The 26,872-nt window shown below is 46.8% G+C and overlaps 1 protein-coding gene across 2 annotated transcripts in view; it reads left to right on the top strand.

Annotated features, from left to right (window-relative positions):
• The first annotated feature begins 253 nt into the window (after positions 1-253).
• The window catches only part of SLC23A2 (solute carrier family 23 member 2), a 163,382-nt gene continuing 136,763 nt past the window's right edge, over positions 254-26,872 (top strand). Inside the window, exon 1 of one of the 2 annotated variants that reach the window (XM_073559495.1) lies at positions 254-455. The gene's annotated coding sequence lies outside the window, so the exon portion shown is untranslated. Of the gene's footprint in view, positions 456-17,431; positions 17,734-26,872 lie in introns of those variants that run through there. The other variant, XM_073559496.1, reaches the window with a different exon arrangement.

The raw sequence follows: 26,872 nt of genomic DNA on the forward strand, positions 1-26,872 counted from the left end.
ATGTGCTCTTTTATTTGTGGTTGCAAAGAAAAATTTCCAAGGAAAAGCCCTTTAAGATTCCATTATCCCCTTGATGTGATGACCACGTGATCCCAGCCCAGCAGTAACTACACACTAGCTCAGTACTAAGCAGCGCTGCCTGCCCTGCACTGACTGACATCCCCGGGGGGGGGGGGGGAGCAGCTCCCGCGCTGAGCCCGTGGCTGGCGCGCGGCCACTGAGCAGGAAGTGACAGCAGGTGCTGGCAGGGCGTCACGCACCGCGACTTCATGCCAGACCACGGTGCCTACGTAATGACGTAGGAGGCGTGGCTAACTCTGAACTGTCAGTGGCGCTCTGCTGTGTGTGTGCCGTGTGGTGCGGTCCGCCTCTCTCCTCTGGCAGTGCCGCCGCCAGACAAAGCCCGGGATTACGGGCCACTGCAGGGAGTCGCCATCGGGAGCCGGTGATGGCAGGTAATATAACATACGGGGATGCACAGGCTGGCGACCAGGGGCAATGGTGGGCACAGCAGCTGTCTGTACCTCTGCTGACCAGGTGGGGGCAGTATGTCGCTATGGGCCTGTGGGGCACTGATGGGGGAGCCTGGCACCGCCACACTGCATGGCATCCTCCCCAGACCTGCCTGCGTGGTGCACGACCCTGACCAGCACTTGTGGCCAGACCTGCAGCTGGGACACTGCAGCCCCCGGCTGGACCAGGCATACTGGGAGCTGTAGTGCAGCAGGAGCTGGGGATCGCTGCCCTCCTCTGTGGGATCGCCACCCCCAGTTATAGGATCAGAAATGTCTTCCTGGATAAGTGACATTCTGTGTGTAGCGCGGAGTTGTGTAAAGGCTTAGCGACATTTGGCGTTTTCACGCCTGTTTGGGTCAGTTCTGATGGAGCCTGAGACGGGGCGGGGGTCGTTTCTGCCGTCAGAATCCTATATAGTGCTGGTGTTTGTTACCCTAGGCTGCGGCATTCTAGTGCGACACAAGCATCTCTGAAGACGTGCTGCATGTATGACGTGGTGTGCGCCTCTTACAGGGAATCCGTAAGCAGGTTTCTGTTACCTCATCTGAGAGCTGTATAAGGTAGGGGCAGAGACCCTGATTCCAGTGATTTATCATTTAGGTTACTGGGTGCAGCAGTTGTGACACAATCGGAGTCCTTAAATGTAGCAGAGCTAAAAGCTGCCCCCGCCCACACCAGGCTCTCCATGTACAGTCTGTAGACGGTGAGCTGCTTATCACAGGAGGCAGCATGGTCGGACCAGGGCTCATGCCAGCTAGTCACAGCATTGATAATGTCCTAGTGACAAAACATAAGTACACAGCCTGATAAGTGACACATTATTGAATTGTGTGTTTTAACCCCTACAGCACGCTGTCCTTGGATTATATATCGATAAGCTGCTGATGCATTCCCTTTAATGAATTTGTTGCCTCTTCTGCTCCATTAAGGATTCTATAATGTGAGCCACCCCAGTCTTAATGAATCTGCCCCTGTGTTTTGGGTGATCAGCCTCAGGCCAGTCCCTGGTGACTTCTCCCCCTACGCTGTCAGCTTCCCCCCCATATACACACACCCGGGGACCTTCCTCGCAGTCGCACTTTACCACAGCTACATGAGACACCGCTCATAAAGAGGATGTGGATAAACTTGAATTAGTCGCTGAAGAAACATTCTCTAATCTGAGTGTTTGTCCCGTTTGGTGCCATTTTCAAGCTTGATATATAATATTTAAATTGCATAATGAGGCTGTAAACCTGTCCAAGCCTCGTGTTAGTGTCCCGGTCAGGATCCGACTGCTGGGGCAAAGGCTGCTGTGAAGGCTGTAGAGGGGGCACTTTTGTGAGGTGTTGGTAGTTAGGGAAGCTCCGTGTGGATAGACTGCTCCTCACATGGTGGGTCCCAGTACTTCTCAGGAGAGACGGCTTATGTTGTGTGTGACTCCAATATCAGACACCCCCTATGTGTTCCTCGGGCAGCCATAGCCCGGCTGGCTAGGTGCACATTTTGTGTGGCTGTGACGGATCTCTTATAATCTTCTGGATTTCCGGGTCAATGTGGCACTATATGACGGGACAGAGCTGGATGTTTTCGGGGGGTTCTGTGGATGGAGTTTAGGGATATGATCAGATACGGCAGAATCTTCTCTCTCCCGATGCTGACACTGGACTATCCTGCCGGCAGGTGTGAGGACTCGCAGGTCTGCTGTCACAACACTCGGCTTTGGTGGAATGAGCCTTTAGTTTCTCTAGAGGAGACAGCTTTTGACTTTTTTTTTTTTTTCTAATCTTCTCAGTTGCCTTTCTTAATGCTGGTGGCAATAGTAATTTTAGACACTATTTTGCCATTATTGGGTCCACAATATTGCACAGAGATTTAAAAAAAAAAAAAAAATTCTCCGGAACTAGGTCTTTGTAGGCAGCAGGTAACATGTTAAGGAAGAATAATCCCATCATCCAAAACAATTGTATAGGTAGGGTTATCTGGTAGAGAAGGCCTGGATTTCTCCCTTCTTGCTGTTGGGATGGCTGCTGAGAAAGCTGCTAAGACACTGTTCACATTTAGAAATGGTTATTCCTTTAAGAACAAGAGACCCTAGGAAGCAGAAGTGTGGCAGCTGTCATCACCTCAGTGATTTCCAAAGTCCTCATCATACTATAGACTTGTGAGATGTTTTCTCCAACTTGTTGTGGAGAAAATCCAGGATTTTGGAGATGTAAGAGGTAGAATCCACCACTCCAGGATACAGAAGTTGTCAAGAATTTAGATTATTTGTGACTTTCTACCTTTTCCTGTGAAGTAAGGATGATGGACACAGACATTTTGGCTTTCAGATTCCAAGCTGTAAGACATAAGTTTCCTGACTTCGGATAGAAATTGGGTCCCTGTTGAAGGACAACTGAGGTGATTGGAAAAAGAAATAGTTCTAGATTCATCTTGTTCAGCCGTATGAACCAGCTCCTTTGTGCCCACAGAGGTGCTGATAGAATGGTCTTGAGCTCTTCTGATGGATCTTCTGTAAAATTCTTGGAAGAAGATGAATAGGAAATGCATAGACCATGTTGAATTCCAGGGGTGGCCTAGAGCATCTAACCATGGATCCTCGGATTCATTGTGAAGATGAGTGGTGGCTTTGTATTCTTTTCAGAGGCAAATGGGTCCACATCTGGATACCTCCATCTACTCGTAAAGTGGAAGGCTGACATGCTTAAGACAACATCATCTGGAGTCTTTCCAGGTCAGAAGGTTGATTTGCTTGTTGGATGATCCTTTTAGGTGATGTGCAGAGAGAAAGGATGTTTCCATCCAGGAAAAAAATTCTGGCTGACAAACTCAAGATTCTTCTGGCTTTTTCAACCCTGTTGTCTCATGAGCCCCTGTAGTCACATTGTCAGTGACTTCTGACATGAGTCCTGAAGTTGGTGTTCCATGATTGTTCGAAACTTGATAACTGTTGGCCTTCTGTCTAGGACCAAGTACAGAACTCAAATGAAATAAGAGCGACTATAGCACCCCACCATGTTTATGACACTTACTGTGATTACACAGAGCTGTTGCCAACTTATTCCTTTAAGTTGCTTCTTTAACCACCAGAGGCGAGGATCGTTGAGGACTGGAGAGGGAGGTTTTCTTGTCCAGAAACAAGGTAGATCAGTCCAAGAGGAAGAGATGAGGGACATAAGAGGCCCTGTGTGTTTGAGCCGAAGGCATTTCCTGAACACATGCCATTATGGAGCCAAAGCTAGATGAGGCGAATCTTTAGAGATGCCTTTGTTTAGGGGGATGAAGTTTTTTTTTTTTTTGTAAAAGAAATTTGAGAATCTAAAGGATTTCCCAAAATTTCCCTGTAGACAGATATAGATAAGACATCTGTGCATTAATGAACCATCCAAAGGGTTGGTGTCCGTGCCCAAGACATGGAGACACGTCTGCTTTTTTTTTTTTTTTTTCTTCCCAGCAGCACAGATGGCAAAACGTTCAGCACACGGATGGCATCTCGTGTGCTTTACGTGGTTAACATTACACATGTAGGAGACGCTTTGTCATTTTAATTCAAATTTAATTCTAACAAAGTTTAGATTTGGAGATGACCACGAGTCCACATTTACAGCCACAAGGTCCATGTAAGAATTTTTTCTTTTCGCCACGACAGCACCCACTGAGAGAGGGGATCCGCCCCCAGGAACAGGAAACCTACAGAGAGATAAAAGGGGCGGTCCCCCTCGCTCCCTCAGTTGGTTTCCTGTTCCTAGGAAGGAACCCACAGAGAAGAGGATTCCTGGCCTGGCAGCCGCCCGCGGCATTATGTGAGCAACGGGGGCCCCAGAGCTGGAAGCAGCGACGGGCGGATCCGAAATAGGAATCCCCCCTCTGCTGGTAATGCGGGTGAGGCCGTGGCGAGGAGTGCCTGGCTCACCAGGAGGTGCAGTGGAGGAGCACCTGGGAAATCCCTAGGAGGGGATTGTGCATTACGAAGCGCGGCACAGACGCAGGGTATGCCACAGGTGCTTGAGATGAAAACAAAAGACCGGCATCCTCAGGTATGATGCGGATTGCGGTAAGAAGCTGAACGCTGATTCCATACCTGATTCCTGGCGATGGTCAGTGGTGGTATGGTCCGGTCCGACAGCATAGACCGGGAGAGGCCAACATGGCGCATATAAGAGGGCACAGCACGGTGCAGAAGGCCAGCAGCCGGGGGCTTGGCATGGTGATGCAGCATATGGCTGGAGTAGAACTGGCTCCGGTCTGACAGCGTAGACCTGGAGAGGCCGACCTGGCGCGTATGAGAGGCGCAGAAGGCCAGCAGCCGGGGGCTTGGCATGGTGATGCAGCATATGGCTGGAGTAGAACTGGCTCCGGTCTGACAGCGTAGACCTGGAGAGGCCGACCTGGCGCGTATGAGAGGCGCAGCACGGCGCAGAAGGCCAGCAGCCGGGGGCTTGGCATGGTGATGCAGCATATGGCTGGAGTAGAACTGGCTCCGGTCCGACAGCGTAGACCGGAAGAGGCCGACATGGCGCGTATGAGAGGCGCAGAAGACCAGCAGCCGGGGGCTTGGCATGGTGATGCAGCATATGGCTGGAGTAGAACTGGCTCCGGTCCGACAGCGTAGACCGGAAGAGGCCGACATGGCGCGTATGAGAGGCGCAGAAGGCCAGCAGCCGGGGGCTTGGCATGGTGATGCAGCATATGGCTGGAGTAGAACTGGCTCCGGTCCGACAGCGTAGACCGGAAGAGGCCGACATGGCGCGTATGAGAGGCGCAGAAGGCCAGCAGCCGGGGGCTTGGCATGGTGTGCCTGAGTCTCAGAGGAGAGCCGAGGTAGATTGACTCCCCCCTCGGCCGATAATGACAGCGTGAGGCAGGGGCCAGGTGAGGCCATCCTCGCTCACGGATGCAGCACGATATGGCTGGAATATAACAGGCGCGCATTTGCGCAGAGGGTCTGCAGATGAAGGCCTTGTATAGCCACGGATAAAAGTGGTAGACAGAATGATTCCACGGAACGAGGTGGTACTACACGGTGAAGCAGACCACATCTTAGGCTGAGTTTCCACAGCCGGTACCATGTGTTAATCATCAAGGAGACGCGGGGTTGCTCTCTTTAGGTGGCTGCTGAGCAGATGAAGGCCGGGCAATTACCAGAGTGGGAGAGAGACCAGCTGATGATCCCTAGTCTGGTTGATGTGTGAAAAGAAAAAAAAAAAAGTGCACTAACCTCACCCTGCTTCCCTGGAGGGGAGGCTCAGTATAGCTAGACCCTCGGCTTGCAATTGGGGGCTACAGCACCCGGCAGGGGTTAATGAAGCAGTGTGCAGGAGTTTGATCATTCTTCCTCCTGCTCTCCGAGAGAAAAAAAAAAGGAAGGGTCGGCAGCCTTTCCAGTCTGACTGCTCTCGTTAGATGGCAGCAGCTAAGTAGCTGGAAGCCAGGCAAGTACCAGAATGGAATACCAGTCATAGATCCTGTTAAACAGCAGCATACTGGTAGCAGTCCAAGAGGCACACACAATTTCATGTGCTGAGAGCCTTATGGGGGACTTGAGCAGCGCATTGTCTCCGTGAAGATTGCCAGCTGCAGCTCGTTAATTGGCTCCTTCGGGGGAGGTCACTCTGACAATTGAGATGTACCATTCAGAGTGGGGGTTATCTGGAACTCTGAGAGGTGCCCCCTTGAGTGTAACTGTGGGCCTGGTCTCTTGTTTAGCACCTTCAAGCGGGGCCGTAAGTCTGTGTGTACCCCATGGGGCCTATGTATATCATATGGTATAATAGAGTCTGGATGTATCGTATTACGTCATAGCGGCTCTATGAATCGTACTACATCATAGAATACTTCATGGTAATTCATAGTTGCTCTCCATGTCAGAGGAGTGGACAATTCCGGAGCACACCTCCTCAGCCACCCTACCCGGCATCAAGAGGAATGGGTGCTCAGCCCGGGCATCTTCAAGATGATAGCGGCTATATAGGGCATGCCGGAGATAGATCTGTTCGCTACAATAGACAGGTCGAAGGGTTCGCTCCACTGTACAGGGCATGTACTCGACGCCCTTCTAAACCCTCGGACGGTTCACCAGACCCTCCGATGTTATGGTCGCCAGCTGTTACCAGGATGATGAGGTAATAAGGAGCGAGAGTCATCTTAATAGCCGGTGGGGCTAAAAAGACGTGGGTTTCATGGCTGAGAGCCATGTCATGGGTTCTCCCTCTGGATCGGGACCTGCGCTCACAAAGACCCTGTTACACCCTCAGGTCAAAGGTCTACGCCTCACAGCATGTAATTTGAGGGGCAGTTACTGAAGCTAAGCAGATGACTTATTTGGCACCCTCTTGGAGGAAAAACTTTAAATTTTCCATTCAGCAGACCTTTCTGGGGAGGGTCTTTTTCCTTGCCATATTAGAGTTCCGGCAGGAGGGGAGTGAGTTTGGACTTGCAGGTAACACCCTAAAATTCCAAGTTTCGGCTCTGGAGGCCAACTATAATAACGTGTGGGCAACAAAGGGGTAGCTCGATCCTTGCTTGCCAGCAAGCAAACCCGGTTCACATTCTTCAAGGACCGCCTTGGGGACCTTAGCTTAGTCCTAGATGCTTTCACACAGGGACCATTCGGGCCCATACACTTGACCTCAATAAAGTGCGTTTCATTGAAAGCCGCCATATTGGCAGCTCTAGTATCGGCACAGAGGATGCATGATCTCCAGACCCTGTCAATAGATCCTCCATCCTGACAATATTTCAGGACAGAATAGTGTCAAAGACAGACCGTCCTACCTCCCTAAGAAGGCTGCTAAATTCCATAGATCCAAAAAATCTACCTTCCCTCTTTTTTTATGATAGCCCGGCAACACCAGAGAAGGAAAGATAGCATGGCCTAGACGTAAAGGGGGCCATCTTAGTCTATATAGATAACTCTAGGCCCTGGAGGCAGAGCAGGGCTCTTTTTGTCTCTTTTTCTCTTTCCAGGGTAACAAGATGTGTGGATCAGAAACGCATTGGCATATTCGGCAAAAAAAGGAGAAGGCCCGCCACAGGGCGTGAGGGCACATTCTGCAGGAGCCATATCTTCTTCCTGGGCCAAAAGGACGGAAGTCCCAATTGAGCTAATATTGGTCTGTTTCCCTAGAGGTGAGTAGGAGGTAAGGCCGCAACCTGGTCTTCTCCTTCTGCCTTTTATAATCACTACAGGCTACATTTGTCTTCTTCCGATGACTTGGCCTTTGGTAGATCTGTCCTTAACACGGTGGGCCCTCCCAGGTGATTATCTCTGAAAATCTCTCAGTGGGTGCTGTCGTGGCGAAAAGAAAAAAACGGATTACTTACCGGTAATACTCTTTTGTAGAGCCACGACAGCACCCGCTCACTTCCCTCCCTTGATATATATACATGTGGTTCACTCTGGTGGGTGAAGGATAGAAGCTGTATATAAATATATGCTAGAATCGCTTACTGAGCAAATTGACTAAAGCATGTGTGGCGGTTCCTCTTGTTCTCTGTAATCCAACTGAGGGAGCGAGGGGGACCGCCTCTTTTATCTCTCTGTAGGTTTCCTGTTCCTGGGGGCGGATCCCCTCTCTCAGTGGGTGCTGTCGTGGCTCTACAAAAGAGTATTACCGGTAAGTAATCCGGTGTTTTTTTTCATCTCAGATGGTCTTGCAGCTGTTCAATCCAGCGAGCTTGGGTATGGCCAAACATGTAGATGCTACATTAGATTTTTAATATAGCCGCAGAGATTTCCCAATATTTCTTTAGGCTATTGGTTTTTCAGTTTCTATTTTCAAATGGATGGAAAGGTGGTTTTCTTCACCGCCTTAGTCACTTGTATGCCAATTTTAGGGTGTGTCTCGGGGGGCTTTCACACTGCGTTTTGTCACTTGTTGGTCTGCTCCTTTGGGGCTTGGACTCGACCCAATGTTTTTTTTTTTTTTACATGCTTTCTATTACAACTGTTTTTTTCCACGATACTACTTTAACTTTTTTAAGGTTTGTTAATGGGGAGTTTTGGAAAGCCAGGTGTCAACTCCTGCTAGAGAAATAATGGAGCCATATTTGTTGTCACCGATTTTGGTGAAAGAAACACTTAGAAAGTTCTGACATAGTGTATGTGACCATTAGGCTACATTCACATTTTCAACATTTAACATCAGTATTTGTCAGCCAAAATCAGGAGTGGGTGAAAAATGCAAAAATTGTGACATGATGATGACGCTTGTACAGCTTTCTGCAGGGACCTAGTGAAAACTCATCTACTCTTCTGATCATCAAAATAGCTTGTTCACAATGGTGAAATGGCATCCCCAGGCAAGAATCTGCAAAAACCGCACTTGTCCCGGGCAAGCCTTCGTCAGAGGCTGGGATTAAATGGTGAGCAGCGTGTTAAGTGTAATTATCAGATGAGCCTGGCGTTTATGCGGTCGTGGTAATGATGTTAGGAGTAATTGCTAGGGTGCAGCTCATATTTAACCCATTATATAGAATCTGTAGACAGACGCCTATCAGAAATACAGTACCTTTTTATTAAATCGTTACTATTGAGAATTCCTTGCTAGCTCTTCTCCAACCATTTGTCCTCAGTAGTTCTAAGGCGTGAAGTTTCTCCTTGTGGAGATTGACATGCCTGGCATGCGAGTGTAAGGAGACTTATTGGCCAAGCATGGCTAGGAAAACTCCTTACACTGTCATGTCACATTCGACAAGGAGAAATGTTATCCGTTAGATTCCAAACAGAGACCTCTCATACAGCTAAATCGCATCACTGAGGAGGGGCAATACCCCAAAACACAGTGGTCTGCAAATTGACTCTGGTTTGGCTTTTATTCTAAGCCATGTGACAAGGCACATTAGAATCAATATTAACTTTTTCGTTTGCTACCTCTAATAGGCGACACTAGAGCAACAAGTATGCTCGCTCATCACTATTCAAGTAGTCTTTCTCTCTGAAGAGGCACTTTGCTTCAGGGCTGTGGAGGCTGACACAGTTGGTATCTATTTTGGTGGATTCGGTTTAAAATGAACCAACTCGGACTCCTAAAATGTATAATAAATTGTGTATAGTAGTTCAGTAATGTAAGTGTATTCATTAGAATTTGGGAAAGCTATAAAATGTCCTATGTGTCTGTTCTGTTCCTGATCTAAGGATCTCTGCTTTTAGTTGAGATGAATCTGTGCTGCACTTTATGCTCATGCTCAGTAGGGGGCAGTGCTGTGGGATCTGTGCTGCACTTTATGCTCATGCTCAGTAGGGGGCAGTGCTGTGGGATCTGTGCTGCACTTTATGCTCATGCTCAGTAGGGGGCAGTGCTGTGGGATCTGTGCTGCACTTTATGCTCATGCTCAGAGACCAGTGCTGTGGGATCTGTGCTGCACTTTATGCTCATGCTCAGTAGTGACCAGTGCTGTGGGATCTGTGCTGCACTTTATGCTCATGATCAGTAGTGACCAGTGCTGTGGGATCTGTGCTGCACTTTATGCTCATGCTCAGTAGTGACCAGTGCTGTGGGATCTGTGCTGCACTTTATGCTCATGATCAGTAGTGACCAGTGCTGTGGGATCTGTGCTGCACTTTATGCTCATGCTCAGTAGTGACCAGTGCTGTGGGATCTGTGCTGCACTTTATGCTCATGCTCAGTAGTGACCAGTGCTGTGGGATCTGTGCTGCACTTTATGCTCATGCTCAGTAGTGACCAGTGCTGTGGGATCTGTGCTGCACTTTATGCTCATGCTCAGTAGTGACCAGTGCTGTGGGATCTGTGCTGCACTTTATGCTCATGCTCAGTAGTGACCAGTGCTGTGGGATCTGTGCTGCACTTTATGCTCATGCTCAGTAGTGACCAATGCTGTGGGATCTGTGCTGCACTTTATGCTCATGCTCAGTAGGGGGCAGTGCTGTGGGATCTGTGCTGCACTTTATGCTCATGCTCAGTAGTGACCAGTGCTGTGGGATCTGTGCTGCACTTTATGCTCATGCTCGGTAGGGGGCAGTGCTGTGGGATCTGTGCTGCACTTTATGCTCATGCTCGGTAGGGGGCAGTGCTGTGGGATCTGTGCTGCACTTTATGCTCATGCTCAGTAGTGACCAGTGCTGTGGGATCTGTGCTCCACTTTATGCTCATGCTCAGTAGGGGCAGTGCTGTGGGATCTGTGCTGCACTTTATGCTCATGCTCGGTAGGGGGCAGTGCTGTGGGATCTGTGCTGCACTTTATGCTCATGCTCAGTAGTGACCAGTGCTGTGGGATCTGTGCTGCACTTTATGCTCATGCTCAGTAGTGACCAGTGCTGTGGGATCTGTGCTCCACTTTATGCTCATGCTCAGTAGGGGCAGTGCTGTGGGATCTGTGCTGCACTTTATGCTCATGCTCACTTTATATACATGCTCAGTGTGGGCAGTGCTGTGGGGGTCAGAGTCGAGGAAATTGAGGAGTTGGGGCTGTGGCTTTGCAACTCCACAGCCCTGATTTCATCACGTTTAAAAAACACCACCAGCAAAAAATGCCAACAGTTTCTAGTGCCTTTTTATAAGACTTTTTTTTTTCCCCTGGAATTGCTGTTTTAATGGGTAATTGGCATTAAAAACACTACTGAGAAAATGCCGCATTATGAAAAAAAAACAAAAAACGGATGGCAAACAACAAAAGCTGTCTCCCATTAAGCCTGTTTTTCCAGAATTCTGGTTTAGCCTATGTGCCCACGTTGCGTGTTAAAACGCACACTGAAAACCGGACTCCTTCCCAGAAATCGCGTGATTTCACCGCGATTTTACCGCGTTTCTGTTCGCGATTTTGCAGCGATTTTCTCAAGCACTTTCCAAGCGATTTGAAGCATCGCTTGGAAAGTGATTTGACAGGTTGGTCACACTCGTCAAACATAGTGTTTGACAAGTGTGAGCAGCTTTTTACTATTGAAGCCGCCTATGCGGCATCAATAGTAAAAGATAAAATGTTAAAAGATAAAATAAAAAAATCGGGGTATATTTACCTTCCGGCGTCCTGCGTTGCCATCCCGGACCTCTGATGACGTTGGTCTCGCGTTGCTATAGCGATCTCGCGAGACTACGTCATCACTGGACCGTGCCACAAGGCATTACTGGGAACGCTGTGGCCCGGGAAGGTAAATATACCCCAATTTTTTTTTTTTTATTCTGTTTTTTTTTTTTTTACAGGGGTATGGTACCCAGGGCCTGGAGGACAGTCTCCTCTCCTCCACACCGTGGGTACCAACCGCACATGAGACACTTAACTTCCCGCATGGTGGGCATAGCCACATGCGGGAAGTAAAGCGATTCTCATGCATTCCCATGGGTGCGGAATCGCGGCAATTCTTTGCGATTTCGCACAAAAGAATGAGCATGCTGCGATTTTTTTTTTTCCGCAATGCATTTCCGCCTCGGAAAAAAGCGCAGCATTAGCACAGCATGTGCGAAATGCCATAGGAATGCATGGAGGGCATTCTGTACACGATTTTTAAACGTTTTTGCGCCGAAAATCGTGGCAAAAACGCTTAAAAATCGCAACGTGGGCACACAGCCTAAAACTTTTTTTTCGCACGGTTTTTGTGCAAAAAACGCGCGTTTTTGATGCGTTTTTTTCCGCGCGTCTTCTGGATTATGGGAAATAGCCAGAAACGCGGACCTAATCGGAAATTAATGAACGTGCTGCGTTTTTTACCGCTAAGCGTTTCCTTAGCGGTATAAAACGCATCCATTGGCACAAAAAGGCCAAAATGCATTAAAATGAATGGGATGCTTCTTTTAAGCGTTTTTTATGCGGTTTGACCCCGAAAAACGCATCAAAAACGCTTAAAAAAAGCAACGTGGGCACACAGCCTGACAGTTCGGAGCAACAGAATAGCTGTGCTGCATGTCTGCCCTGAACGCTCTGCCATGCTGCTAGAAGCGATGGCTTTGTATGGGAGAAGTGCAGGAGGACTGAAGCTATCCTGCAATCCGCCCAGCTGCAGAGCGGTGAGCATAGACCCTGCAATCACCACGTGTTCTTGTACTTTCTGTCATCTGGCTTCGCATGTTAATGAGTGATTATGGAAGTGAGCATTTTTCCCTATATCTTGGCAGTATGTTTTTAATGGATTTTTCTAATAAAAATTACATTTTTGGAATAAAAAACGTTTTGCCTTGTAATCATCTTTTTCTTGTGTATGTCTATATACATTAGACTGTCTGCTGAACCCGCCGATATCCACGGGTTTGGATGATTGTCCATTGTATGGGGTTTCTGGTCCGGTCAGCTGATGGTCAGAGGGTATGTCGATCACTCAGGTTCGATTTCGGACTGCCAGTCGCACTAATTCTCCCTGAGACAAATCACTGGACAATGGGATAGTCGGTGACTTTCACACGAAGAACACAGGAGAACACAGCCAAGCGAGCGCTCCTGCGCGTGGGCGAGTCGTCTGAGCGAGGAGCGCTCGTGGGCGAGTCGTCTGAGCGAGGAGCGCTCGTGGGCGAGTCGTCTGAGCGAGGAGCGCTCGTGGGCGAGTCGTCTGAGCGAGGAGCGCTCGTGGGCGAGTCGTCTGAGCGAGGAGCGCTCGTGGGCGAGTCGTCTGAGCGAGGAGCGCTCGTGGGCGAGTCGTCTGAGCGAGGAGCGCTCGTGGGCGAGTCGTCTGAGCGAGGAGCGCTCGTGGGCGAGTCGTCTGAGCGAGGAGCGCTCCTGCGCGTGGGCGGGGAGCGCTCCTGCGCGTGGGCGGGGAGCGCTCCTGCGCGTGGGCGAGTCGGCTGGAGCATCGTTTGTGCACAGTTATTTGTGTATGGCCAGCTTAATCTGATCCATCCTGTTGGGTAAAACAAGAACATGAACATTTTCCTGCCGCCATGTTCTCTAGGATGAGCAGTCGATCACTGGATTTAGCTGTGACTCTGAGGTGTATTTTATTTTTTTTTCTTCAGCTTACTCATGAAAATAAATATTGAAAGCGGTTGTCCTGCATAGTATAAACCGCCATGTTCCTCTGGGTATACCTTTGCATTGCAGCAGTGGCGTGCTTGGATGTGAGACATATTCCTTGGTGAAGTTTCCATGCTGTTCTGCGTTATCTTTCTAGCTCACATGCTTTGGCTCTAGTCCAGACGTAATTTACTCTGACGGCCTCAGGTGGCTGGTAACTAATGCACCATCTATTTTTAGGAATTTTCCTGCCTCCCGGATTTATTACCACTGTCCTCTTGTGATTGTCCCGCAGGCACAATACTCAGTAAGATTAGTATCGGAATTGTAAGGCTAGTGCGTAGATCGTGCAGGTGACATTGACGGCCGTGGATGGCGTAATGACATGGGCAGATGAAAATGCTGCTATTGTGTAATAACATAGTTTGCTGTTTGTTGGTAATGAAACTTGCTAGTTGAAAGTTGTTTTTTTTTTTTTTGTTTTGTTTTTGCTTTTTTCCCCCACTAGGAAATTGTTGGGGAATTTATGACATGTTTAAATTTACAAGGGGGATTTTGGGGGACGGAGTCCCAGTAGTCTGATCCTTACTAGATCTGACATTTAAAGGGGGTATTTTCAAGTTTGGAGTAACATAATCTCTTCAAAGCGGTTGTCTCAAGTTTTAAAGTTATTCCCTATACATGGAATAGAGGAAAACTTTCCAATTGCCTGGGGTCTGACCTCTGGCGCACCCAAAAATCCTGAAAGGTGGATGCTGTATTAGAATTAGAATGCTGTAGAGTAGCCCTGAAAGGCAGTGGCCACATCTTATAGCAGCCAAAACAGCTGATATGTTCCCTTTAATAATTTGTTCAAAGATCTTTACTGGTATAGAAGTCAGACTCACCGGCTTATAGTTGCCTGGGTCCACCTTCTTCCCCTTTTTGAAGATTTGAAGATAGGAACAACATTTGCTCTTCTCCAGTCTTCTGGGACTTCTCCTGTTCGCCGAGAATTTTCAAAGATTATGGAGAGGGGTTCAAAAATTTCTTCCATCTCCTTCAGTACTCTGGGGTGTAATTCATCTTGACCTGGAGACTTGAATTCATTTATGTTAGCTAAGTGCTTCCTCACTATCTTTCTGTTTTATAGATATCCTGGATTCTTCTGTTCCTTTAATAGGACAGTGAAGATCAGTTGATGTTACATTTCCTTTCTAAGAGAAAAAAGGAATTTAAATGTTTGGCCTTCTCAACATCCTTTCTTACCATTTCATCATTTTCATCCTGTAAAAATCCTATAGCATCTTTGACTTTTCTCTTACTTTTGACATCCCCTAAATCCTTTTAATTGCTTTTGACATCTCTTGCAAGCCTCAGTTCATTGTCAACTTTGATATTCTGATTTGTGCCCTGCAGGTTCTGCAGACAGCATTATATTATTCTTTAGATATACCTTCCTCTTTCCATTTGAAACACAGTTCTTTCTTCCTTTTTAGCATGTGTTTAAGTTCTGTGTTCATCCTTCCTGGTTTCCTTAAATGCTTCCTATTCCCTCTTTTTGGAATTGTTAACGATTGTGCTTTGAGAATCTAATTTTTCAAGATTTCCCATCCTTTCTTAACATTTGTGTCCTTAACCCCTTCCCCACCTGTGACGCAACGTATGCGTCATGGCGGGATCTCGTTCCTGCGCGTCGGGTGACTGGCGTTACTGAAATGTCACCCGACCCGCAGGTACAGGAGGACCTGTACTTGACCCTGGGTGGGTGTGGCTTTACCCTCCGTTGCTACGATCGCTCTAATTGGCTGTTTCACTTTCAACAGCCAAGCAGAGCAATTGTAATATTTCACCAATGAAACTTGGTGAAATATTACAATCCAGCCATGGCCGATGCTGCAATATCATCGGCCTAGGCTGGAGACCGCGATCTGCTGCCGCCACCGACTAACGGCTGCGATCTATCGCCGCCATCAGTATTTCCTCCCCTCTTCTGCCCTCCGATTCCACCCCCTCCTGTACCTCCCGGTGTCCCCCCGTCTCCAGGCCTTCCCCCATGGGTGCAGCCAGCTTACGGTTAAAAAATGGCGGGCGCATGCACAGTGTGCCCGCTGAGATTGGCCGGCACCCGGCTGATCCCATTCATTCCAGGTACATTTTGATCACTGTGATAGACTCTTTCACAGTGATCAGAATAAAAAAAAAGTAAATAAACCCCCCTTTTATCGCCCCCTTAGATAGGGGAAAAATAAAGTATTTTCGGTTGGGGTTGGAATGAGGGTTGGGGGTGTGTTGGAGTTAGAATTGAGGGGTCTCCACTGTTTGGGCACATCAGGGGCTCTGCAAACGCGACATGGCCGCCACCATTGATTCCAGCCAATTTTGCGTTCAAAAAGTCAAACCGTGCTCCCTCCCTTCCGAGCCCCGACGTGTGCCCAAACATTGGTTTACCCCAACATATGGGGTATCAGCGTACTCAGGAAAAATTGCACAACAACTTTGGGGGTCTAACTTCTCCTGTTACCCTTGGGAAAATAAAAAATTTGGGGCTAAAAAATAATTTTATGGAAAATTATTTTTTCCTTATTTTCACAGCTCTGCGTTATAAACTTATGTGAAGCACTTAAGGGTTCAAAGTGCTCACCACACATGTAGATAAGCTCTTCTAGGGGGGGTGTCTAGTTTCCAAAATAGTCACTTGTGGGGGTTTTTCACTGTTTAGGCACATCAGTGGCTCTGTGAACATAACATGAAGCAGACCATTCTATCAATGTCTGCATTCCAAACCAGCAGTACGTTCCTTTCGAGCCCCAACGTGTGCCCAAACAGTAGTTTCCCCCCCCCCCACCCCACATTTGGGATACTAGGGTATTCGGGACAAATTGGACAACCACTTTTGGGGTTCAAACTTTAAACTTTAGTGAAATACTTGGGGGGGTTCAAAGTTCTCACAACACATCTAGATAAGTTCCTTGGAGGGTCTAGTTTCCAAAATGGGGTCACAGGGGGCACTCCATATGCGACATGGTGTCCACTAATGATTGGAGCTAATTTTCCATTAAAAAAATCAAATGGCGCTCCTTCCCTTCAGAGCCCTTCCGTGCTCCCAAACAGTGGTTTTTGACCACATTTGAGGTATCAGTGCACTCAGGAGAAATTGCTCAATAAATTTTAGGATCCATTTTATCCTGTTGCCCATGTGAAAATGAAAAAATTGATGCTAAAAGAACATTTTTGTTGGAAAAATTAAAATGTCCATTATTTCCTTCCATGTTGCTTTAGTTCCTGTGACGCACCGGAAGAGTTAATAATCTTCTTGAATGTAGTTTTGAGCAGCTTGAGGGGTGCAGTTTTTAGAATGGTGTCACTTTTGGGTGTTTTCTGTCATATTGACCCCTCAAAGTGACTTCAAATGTGAGGTGGTCCCCAAAAAAAAAAAAAAAATGTTAATTTTGTTGTAAAAATGAGAAATCGCTGGTCAACTTTAACCCTTATAACTTCCTAACAAAAAAATTTCTTTCCAAAATTGTGCTGATGTAAAGTAGACATGTGGGAAATGTTATTTATTAACTATTTTGTGTCACATAACTCTGGTTTAACAGAATAAAAATTCAAAAACTGAAAATTGCGACATTTTCAAAATTTACGCCAAATTTCCAATTTTTTTTCCACAAATAAACGCAAAAACTATCGACCTAAATTTACCACTAACGTGAAACCCAATATGTCACCAAAAAGCAGTCTCAGAATCACTAGGATGCGTTGGAGCGTCCCTGAGTTATTACCTCATAAAGGGTCACTGGTCAGAATTGCAAAAAATGGCCAGGTCATTAAGGTCAAAATAGGCTGGGTCGTGAAGGGGTTAAAATCCCCCATCCTGTAAGATGTCTGCCGTCAGTGAATGAGAGGTCACTTGTACAGACCGTGCGGGCCGCCCAGCCTGGAGAGAATTGCAGCAAAGTTTCACTCGTGAGAAAGGTTATTAGATGGAAATGGGATCTAACATTCGGTTCTGCATGGAATGGTTACATCTTGCGGTGGTCTCCTAGCGGTGGTCTCCTAGCGGTGGTGTTACACAGCGTTTACATCAGCAGGTGACCAGGCTAGATGCCATCCTCTTGAGCTCAGCGCTGTTCTGAGTTTGGCCACTTGGGGGCACGCTTAGATGAAGTCAGCCTGTGGAGACTGCTCGCCAGGACGGCTGGCCTCTTATGCAATGCAGCAGTCTTCCGGCATGTTAAATAAGCAATGCATGCTGTGCTATTGTATAATGACACAGACATGCTGGAGAGGAGCGCAGACAGCGAGCGAGCGCCACCGAAGACACATGTCGTCCCCGAGCCGTGACCTGCCCTCAAGGTGAGCGAGCGTCCCCATACTCCACTGCACACACATTCTCTGCTTTCTTCTACTCCGTTACCACCGGCTCTGACTTTTTTTTTTTTTTAGATTTATTTCTGTTTTCTGCCTTTTTCTTGTGCTATTTTCGTGTGTCTTGTACATGTCGCTGGTTGGTGTGTGGGGTGGGCAGAGCTGGCAGCAGTGTCTGGGCACGGTCTTTGTTCTCTGTAGTGGGTAGGTCTCCCTGTAAGGCTCGCTCCCTCTATATTACTTTATTATGTGAGCCCATCCATCCATGAGTCTCGGCCTTCTCCCCTTCCCCGTACGGCTGACCTGCTGTCGGTCACTGCCTATGGGTACTGTGGTCTTCTGGATCCGGGCTAAGTAATGACCCAGAGGCGTCTCGTGGTCTCCATCATATACATCCATCTATCTGTATGGAGGTCACGACTGGGCTTTGTGTATGACCTGTACTGTCCCACATATGATCAACGCTGCCTATAAGGCCGGCCGTTCAGGGCACATGCCCCACAGGTCGGCCTTTGTACTGTGGTCCGAGCGCCATATAGTCTAATAGTCTTAGGGGGCCATGTATCCAGGCTTTTGCCACAGTTTTAGTAGATCAAAAATCTGCTTCCAACTTTTGTCACTTTTTTGTTCACTTGATTGATAATGAGGTTTTAAGCAAGATTTATGAAATGCATTATTATTTATTACCTTTCTAGAGCAACCTAATTTTTTAAACTTGTGCGACACGTAGATAAATTTGGCGCAAATAAGTGCAACACTGAGATGAACAAAAGTCCCCTAATAGCCCCTCATAACAAATGGCCCAGCGTCCTGCTGTCTTACAGTCTTTCCCAGTGGTGTACCAATTTTCCCCAGTATGTAATGTGATATATCATATGTGTGCACATACAAATTTATTGTCTTTTCTGCCACAGTCTGAATACGGACCACAGAACCCGGACTAAATGCAGGTCTCCCGACCCTGATTTACAGTCTCGTATGTGTCTGAGGTTGGAGGCTGTCGTTTCAGAGCTGATAAGTGTGGGTTTTAAGGACCATATATGACCCATGAAATGTGCCCTGTGGGAACCTTTATCCTTAGGACAGGTCATCCGTGTCAGATTGGTGCAATCTGACCCACCAACCATACAGCTCATATACATGGCGTTGGCTGGGTGTAGGCAGTGTACAGAGGAGCGCCACACTCTGTTTAGCAGCCACTACCAAATATTGCGGTTCAACGCCCAGCAGCAGCCACAAAACATTGTAAGGGGTTGTGTTGATCCACTCTGCACACAGTAGTCACTAGTCTATGAAAGGACTTGCCAGAAAGGTTGTCCACCCTTGTCTTTCAACATCAGTGACTAGAGGATATAGAGATCTAATAGAAATCACGAAGAAGGCTGAGTATCGTTTGATGGACTTTCCACCAACAGTCACAATCCCTTTAGTCCGTGCTGGCTGCCGGTAGTCCGTGCTGGCTGTTGGCCAGTTTGTATACCTAGTTTGTACAGCTAACCCCATTATGGGCTGTTATGTTTTTGGCTGTGTTGGTGGAATGTTCACCAGACGATTGTCTTCTGCCATCAGCCTTCTTCTCTAGGTTGGATCGTGATTAATATTTTATATACACCTCTGTCCTCTAGTCACTATAGCTAGTTGGTGTGTAAGGCCAGGTTCACATAGCGTTAATGCAGCCCGTTCAACGCATGTGTTAAACGGATTGCGCTAACGCTACTCTAATATTCTGATCGCATTAGCGCACATGCTCAATCTGCGCTAGCAGTGACGGACCCTCGAACGCTGCAGACCGCATCCGATGGTCCGTCACAGAGTGACGCTTATGACATGCGTTAGCGATGCGCTCGGTAATGGCAGTGTATGGGTGCGGTAACGGATGCATTACATCGTGTTAATGCCGCTTTGTAGCGCAATCCGTTTAAACGGTCTGCCATAACGCAGTGTGAACCTGGCCTAACCTAGTTGGCGATGCAGCAGGCAATATGGGCTGTGGGAGACTGTGGTAACCTCCGTTACTGCTAGGTAGTAATAATGAAGTACTGTGGATCCGGACACTGGGTGCCGTTCCCATGATAAGTTTTTGATGTTGCAGTATTTCTGCGCCTAATATATAAATTCAGTTCCGATGTATGCAGATTGTGGGAGGAGGCAGTGGAGTTCAGCCTACTGACAAATTTTCTTGAAACATTTGGGGGAGAAAAGTCCCCCCCACCCCGTGCACATTAATTACCGTTGGCAGAGCCAGGCGCCATCGATTAGTTAAGCAAACAGTCAATTGTGAATGGAGATTTTATTTCAGAATAGTGGTCCTCTGTATGTTTACATTTCGGCCACCACGCTGAAACTAAGGGTACCGTTACACCTAGCTATGCACCAGCGATCCCGACAACGATATGATGCGGTCAGGATCGCTGGTGCATCGCTAGGTGGTCGCTAGTGAGCTGCCACTCAGGCAGATCTCACCAGCGACATCGCAGGGGTCGGGGATCGCTACTTACCTGTCAGACGCAGCGATCCTCTGCACGCCTCGCTCGTCGGCGCCACAGGAAGCCCAGCAGGAAGCGGCCGACAAGAAATGGTCCTGGACCTTCTCGCGCGACCAGCGATGAGCAGCGGGGGAGCCGGTCGGAGGTAAGTATCACATGCAGCGATATTGCTAGCGATATCGCATTGTGTAACGGGGGCTTACGGAATAAAGCCAACCAAGATGGCACATACTGATTATGTTTATAGGCAGAAAGGACTCTGTGGAGTTAAAGGGACTGCCAGCAGGATTTCACCCCCGACACTATTCATATGCACATATAGCTCTTGCAAAGACCAGTCCATCCATACATTTGGTTACAGTCTGTTCCTCCATTACCGAGAAGTCGCTGGCTTCATTACTGTATAAATGATGCAGAAACACTTTTGGCACCATTTATTCCTCTACAAACTGTATAAATTGACAACTGGAGATATGCACATTAAACTACTGGTAGTTATCATGGATTCAGATATTTTTATGGTTTTCCTGTCCCTTTTATATGTTCACCATATAATTACTATTGGGCAATAATGTATTGATCTCCCAGCTCCTGCATATGTGCAATACTTATATAAAGGTCCCCTGTGCCAGTATTGTGTTGTGTCCAATCTGGCATTTTCTATCTATATGGGACCCCGGATGGAACAAATTGTAAAGTCCTGAATGAATGAATGAATCCTTTCTTAATTTCCACTCTGTAACACCCCATTGGATATGTCACTTTGACCTGTCATTGAGGTTTGTTTAGTCCAAGTCCCACCATTTGGAGAACTGCTTGAGGCTGGATCCGGTCTTCTCCTCCTCTACATCTGTAAGATGGAGCACACAGACTCAGAGTTTAAACGCTATGTATCAAGATGAAATGTTACCCCCAATCTGCATAATGGGGAAGAACTTCCTGATTGCTGGGGGTCCAACTACTGGGGCCACAGATCCCAAGAATGGGGCTTGAATGGACCGAAGATGGAGAAATATACACACCTCGGCTCCATTCATTTTAATGGGAGTGGTGGAGACAGCTGAATACGGCGCTTGGCCACCTCCGGCGGTGTTGTGGAGAATGAATGGAGCAGAGGTGCACATACTTCTCTCAGATCTCTGACCCATTCTTGGGATTGGTAGGGGGTCCTAATGGTCAGATCCCAGTGATAAAGGGTAACTTCTAATCTTGGTATATGCCGTTTAATGGAACCATTCAACTTTTTTGACTCTTGATCTCTTACATTAAATTTGGAGCATGTCCTATTCTCATCAGGTTTTTTGTGAATCAAGATAAATTGATGGAAAACGGGAGAAAAATGGTCTGCTTTTTTTATTGCAATACAATTAGAAATTGATTGATAAATGTTGCCATAGGCCATGTGCATATGTTGAGTGTTTGCAGCACAGATTTGTCTACACCAAAAAACGGGTTGTGGCAGGACAGACGCTGTACAATGGGGAAGTATATATATTTTACACTTCTGAAATCTCATTCACTTTGCTGCTCCTGTAAAAACGTGGCAAATATGTGGAAATACCGCAGTAAGCGAGTCCTCGAGGTTTAGATTGTTGTATGAAAAATTTTCCTTTTTTTCATGCTGAACTTCATTGTAAAGAGGTTAAGCCCCGATTTCTTTTTTTTTTTTTTTTTTTTTTTTTTTTTTTTCTTCACATTTTTTGCTCCACGTTTTATAAAATTGTGCAGAGGGTTCATGGGTTTATGCTCAAAATAAAAAATGTTTTTATTGTCTTATATTTTTTATTAGACCTTTTTGAAGTTAGTTTCTATGTGCTCTCGTCGCTCCATGTGCCTCTACAGCCGGCTGTAAAGTCTCTCGACACTTCCGGTTTCCTTGTCTCTTGGCAACACTCGATAGGAGCGAGCGCCGCTCTGGTAAATGAATCACATACTGCTGATGGACTCGCATCTTCCCTTACACCTTTCCCTTCCCGTAGCTCCATCTCATTCACAGCAGTGCAAAATTAGACTTGTTCCTTTCTTTAGAGGCACTGATACTAAAGTGATCAGTAAGGTGTCATTTCATTCATGTCACCCTGAGTTCACACAAGCGTAAAACAAAATCGTCCCTTTATCATCCAGTGCAAAATATTCAGTATGCACTTATATTGCCAGTGGCAGACACAGATGAAATAGGGCCTCGGTGCAAGGACAGTATATGGGCCCCTCTTTGTGTCTGTGACGGGATCGGCCCCCTATCCTCTTGGGCCTTGGTGCGGCTGCCCTCGTCCTCCCCTATGTATTGCCATCCTTATGGCCCAGTTCTTGGATCGCTCTTGTAAATTTCATTAACTGCTGATATACGGTATATCTCAAACGGGGTGCCATCATAGCCGCTGCCTGTGATGCGCTGGTGGGAAATCCCTATGGCATCGGGAGGGCGGTAATGTCATGATGGGGGCAGGCTTTTCAGCGTTGAGAATCTCTCCCCCCATGTGCTTACCCACCTATCCACTCTCTCTTTCCCCATGTGCTGACTTCTCCCGTCTGTGCTCTCTTCTATGACCTGTCTACCCCATGTGCTATCCCCCTTGTCTGCTGTCTCTCTCCTTCCTGTACTGTGTTCTCCCCTCATGTGCTGTCCTGTTTGAGCTGTCTCCCCCTTGTGATCTGTCTCTCTCACCCCTGTGTCTGACCGTGTACAGATCATACCACAGCTCCTGGGCAGGGGAGGAAGCAAAAGACAATACTGACATTACAGCAGGAGATCTCAGAGGATACATTTTGTGAGGTAAAATATTGTTTAATAACAGTCAGTGAAATATTTTACCTCACAAAATGCATCCTCTGTGATCTCCTGCTGTAATGTCAGTATTGTCTTTTGCTTCCTCCCCTGCCCAGGAGATGTGGTATGCTCCGTACACTGTCAGACAAAGACAATTTTTAAAATGAACTTTCGTTCGTGGGAATACCCTTATAATGTGACCGGCTTCCTCTTCCTGTAGACACATCGTGCTTCTGCCGCCGGGATCAGCCGAATGATTCACTGCGGCAGCGTTGAATTCGCGCAGTGCGATGGTGTTCCACTGGTGGTACTGCACAATACGTTGGTACCAGCAGCAGTTTCCATATTGAGACACCCATCACTTTGGTGTCTCCATATGGCGGTCGGTAAACTTCCTCCGCTTGGAATTCTGGGATACGGTGACATCTGGACAGAACAGGAAGGGAAAACATTACAAGGCAATTATATAAATAGATTCTAGCCACCTATCCACCAACAGCAGCACATCAGAGCGCTGGCCTCGAGATGGCTACACGACCAGTTGGTGGCACCCACCTCTTCTATACATTTATGGCTTATTACAGATCTCCATAAATGTATGAGATGGAAATACCCCGTTAATTCTTGATCGCATGTGTCTGTCCGTGGTTGCGGGGTTTGCAGTGTGTGGAGCTCTTTCCTAACGCTGTAGATGCTGGTTACATTACATTGCCGGCATCTGTCTTTGATAACCGCGGCCTGAGCTGGGCTCCGATCGCTGCTGTCAGTGCCAGGGAGTGACTACAGCCGCCATTCACAGTATAGCATACGGTGACTGTACCGACTCCGTGCACGTCACTATGACTGAAAGTGAGTGGCTCCGGGAAGGATATAATTTAATTTTCTCCCTGTAGCCGCACTTTTCATAAGGCAGCCAGGCAGCATTTTAACACTATCTGCAGATTAAACTCACATCTGCACTTTTTTTTTTTAATTCAATTTTAAAGCAGATGTCACTTATTTTATTTACTTTAATTTTTTTCAAGCACCAACTGCATTCATTATTACATAGGTAGACCTGTTGAGGCTGGTGTGCTCACTGTAAAAAAAAATCTCAGTATGTTCTTGGGTTGCTTTGAATACGAGCGTTTTAGGAATCTGTTTCTAGCTCCTTTTTTATGTCTGGATTATACAGCTATTCTGATATGGATTTTCAAAGTAAATACACCAGTCTCAACAGGTATAAAATCTATGTAATTATGAATGCAGTTTGTATCATAAAATCTGACAAATCAGCTTTTTCTTGTGGTTCTCAATGGCACAAGGAGGCTTTTCATGCCTGCACTGACATGCTGCTTCTTTCTCAACATCATCAGAAACATGTAGGAGAAAATAAATGCGCCATGTGCAATCGTAGCCAGTTTTCCCATTGAAATCAATAGGAATTTCTTTCAAAGAGCATTTTAAGTGATTTTTCACATGGATCCTACAAGAGCCAGGTGCCAACAGTGTGACATAACAGATGTCTGACAGCTCTCCATCCCCCCAAGTCAGTAGTATTTTTAGCTGGCACATCTCCTCATATGATCGATCCAGGCTATGGATTTCCTGACTATTCGCTCAGACTCCGGCAGACGGCGGCCCCCGCGCTTTACTATTACATATACCAGCATATGTAACTGGCACTTGATGCGTCGCCATGTGCGCAGCGCCTTCTCCAGCTTCCCCTGGCACGGAAATGTTTAATCTGGCAGAATAAGACCAGGATGTTTTGGCTGCTGATTTAGGCCGTGTTACAACCCCGTGGTTCAGAGCCTATTAGATCTGAGATGTCATTCGGTGGAATAAAAGCACAAAGTGAGTTGGGGAGACGGTCACATACGGTAAAATGGATTGGATAAATCTGCGTGTAATAGATGTTTATCAATTCCCGGCCTTACAGGACACTGCATATTACACCCCAGATCATGAATGTAATGCCAGTAATGCGGTTAATACTGACACCGTTTTTTTTTTGTTTTTTTTTATTTCAGTAGTCTTGCCAAACCACTCTAAAAAATAACATGTTGGGGACTATACCCCTGAAAAATGGACACTAAGTGGATTTTTTTCTTTATTATATGTATATATAAATCCATTATTCAACAGAGGCATTCAGACAACAACCACTGCTGGACAAGGTGGGCAGCGATTGGAGATGATGGTGGTGTTATCCTGGAAACCCACCACCCTGTGATGACAGGTGCAGCCATTACCAGTTTTAGCTAATGAACTGGTTGTGTATCCATCCATCCAGTTCTTTAGCTAAAACTGTAACACCCATCATCCCCAATCGTTGCCCACCTTGTGCAGCAGTGATTGGTTTCTGAATGCCTCTGCTGTTGATGATCGGGTTTAGTCACCACATTTTTAGGCCACTGATTCATCCTGATGAGTCACCAGATGTCTTCTTGCACAAAGGACAGGATATTGCCTCCTCCTGCAGCCGGCAGGGATCCTCCTGGGTGGAGGGGGCTGTCCTGTCACACCGTGCACCTTCACCTATAAGACTTCTACTCCGCAAGGCGCTTAATTAGATCTGGGCTAATCTGCCATCAGTCCGGGTTCTGGGTTCAGACATCCTCTCACCGGCAGTCTGCGCCTCCTACCTCTCCGAACACATTTAACCCAGTAGTAGCTCATTGTGGGGCTGGGACAACAAGTCCCAGCAAGCTCTGCTCGAAAACCCTTGCTGACAAGGTGGCTTTTAATATATTCGGTATTTTCCTCCACATCTGTTGTGGCCAGATGTTCGTATATCCTTATGTCAAGCAGTAAAGTCTGCAGACAGCTTCTGGTTTGCGGTGGTTGCTGCGTCTTTTGGGGTCAGTAGGTGTTCTCCTTATTTACACACGCCGTGCGTTTTCTACCTTCTCAACAAATTCACATTCAGGAGGAACTGTCAACATGGCAAAAGAAAAACATAAAAATCCTGTTTGAAGACTGTGCTGATCCGCCTGTCTGCACAGATTCCACTAAGAGAGCATGCTGTGATAAGTCTGCAACAAACCCTGATTTTCCCCTTTACAGGACTGCAAGCTATTGATTCCTTCCTCTGCTGTTAGCAATTCTCCGGTCAGCAGATCATAAATGGGCGCTCAAAGTGGATCCGTTGTCAGATTTCACAATCCAAACTGCATACCCAATAAAGCAATTTATTGGCCCGGATAGGGCTGGTGTGCTTACTTTGAAAAGCCATGTCAGAATTTTGTTAAAGTTACAATTTTATGAGATGAGTTAAAAAAAAAAAAAAATCCAAGTGTATTCAGTAGATAATTATCTACTGGCTAACACAGTACAAAGATATACCGGACATCTTTCCTGTATCAAGTGTATTCAGTCTCCTTCAACCCAGCTTGACTGACCACTGCACCTTGTGCTTTGCAAGGTGAGATCTGAGCAGGGAGGAGGCACACTGAGAAGCTGTCAGTCAGGCTAGTAGGGGAATGGAGAGTGGGAAATTTGTGCTAAGGATTATGCAGCAATTCTATCATGATATTGAGACTGAACTGCAATCACTTGATCTGGGAGATTTGTGTCATAATCTACAAAGTTTGTATTGTGAAATCTGGGGACTTATCCGCTTTAATGGCACCGCCTCAATTGGGAAACGCTGCAAGATCCGTATTTTGTAATGTCAAAAACGTGATTTAAATCTCGAGCTGAAAGGTTGAAACTTTTTTTTTTTTTTTTTTTTTTTTAGCATTCCTATAGCTGGACTTTTTGGGCACTTGATGTGGCTTTTGCACAGTGCTGTAGCAGGATGCATGATAAACTTGATTTGAACCTCCGATTTTTCTCTGTCCTGCTGATGTCTATGCTTAAATGGCAATTTATCACCTGTGAACAGGATGGG

This window comes from Dendrobates tinctorius, unplaced genomic scaffold (assembly GCF_039654945.1).
Source record: "Dendrobates tinctorius isolate UK_male_01 unplaced genomic scaffold, ASM3965494v1 ptg000272l, whole genome shotgun sequence".
Lineage (NCBI taxonomy): Eukaryota > Metazoa > Chordata > Amphibia > Anura > Dendrobatidae > Dendrobates > Dendrobates tinctorius.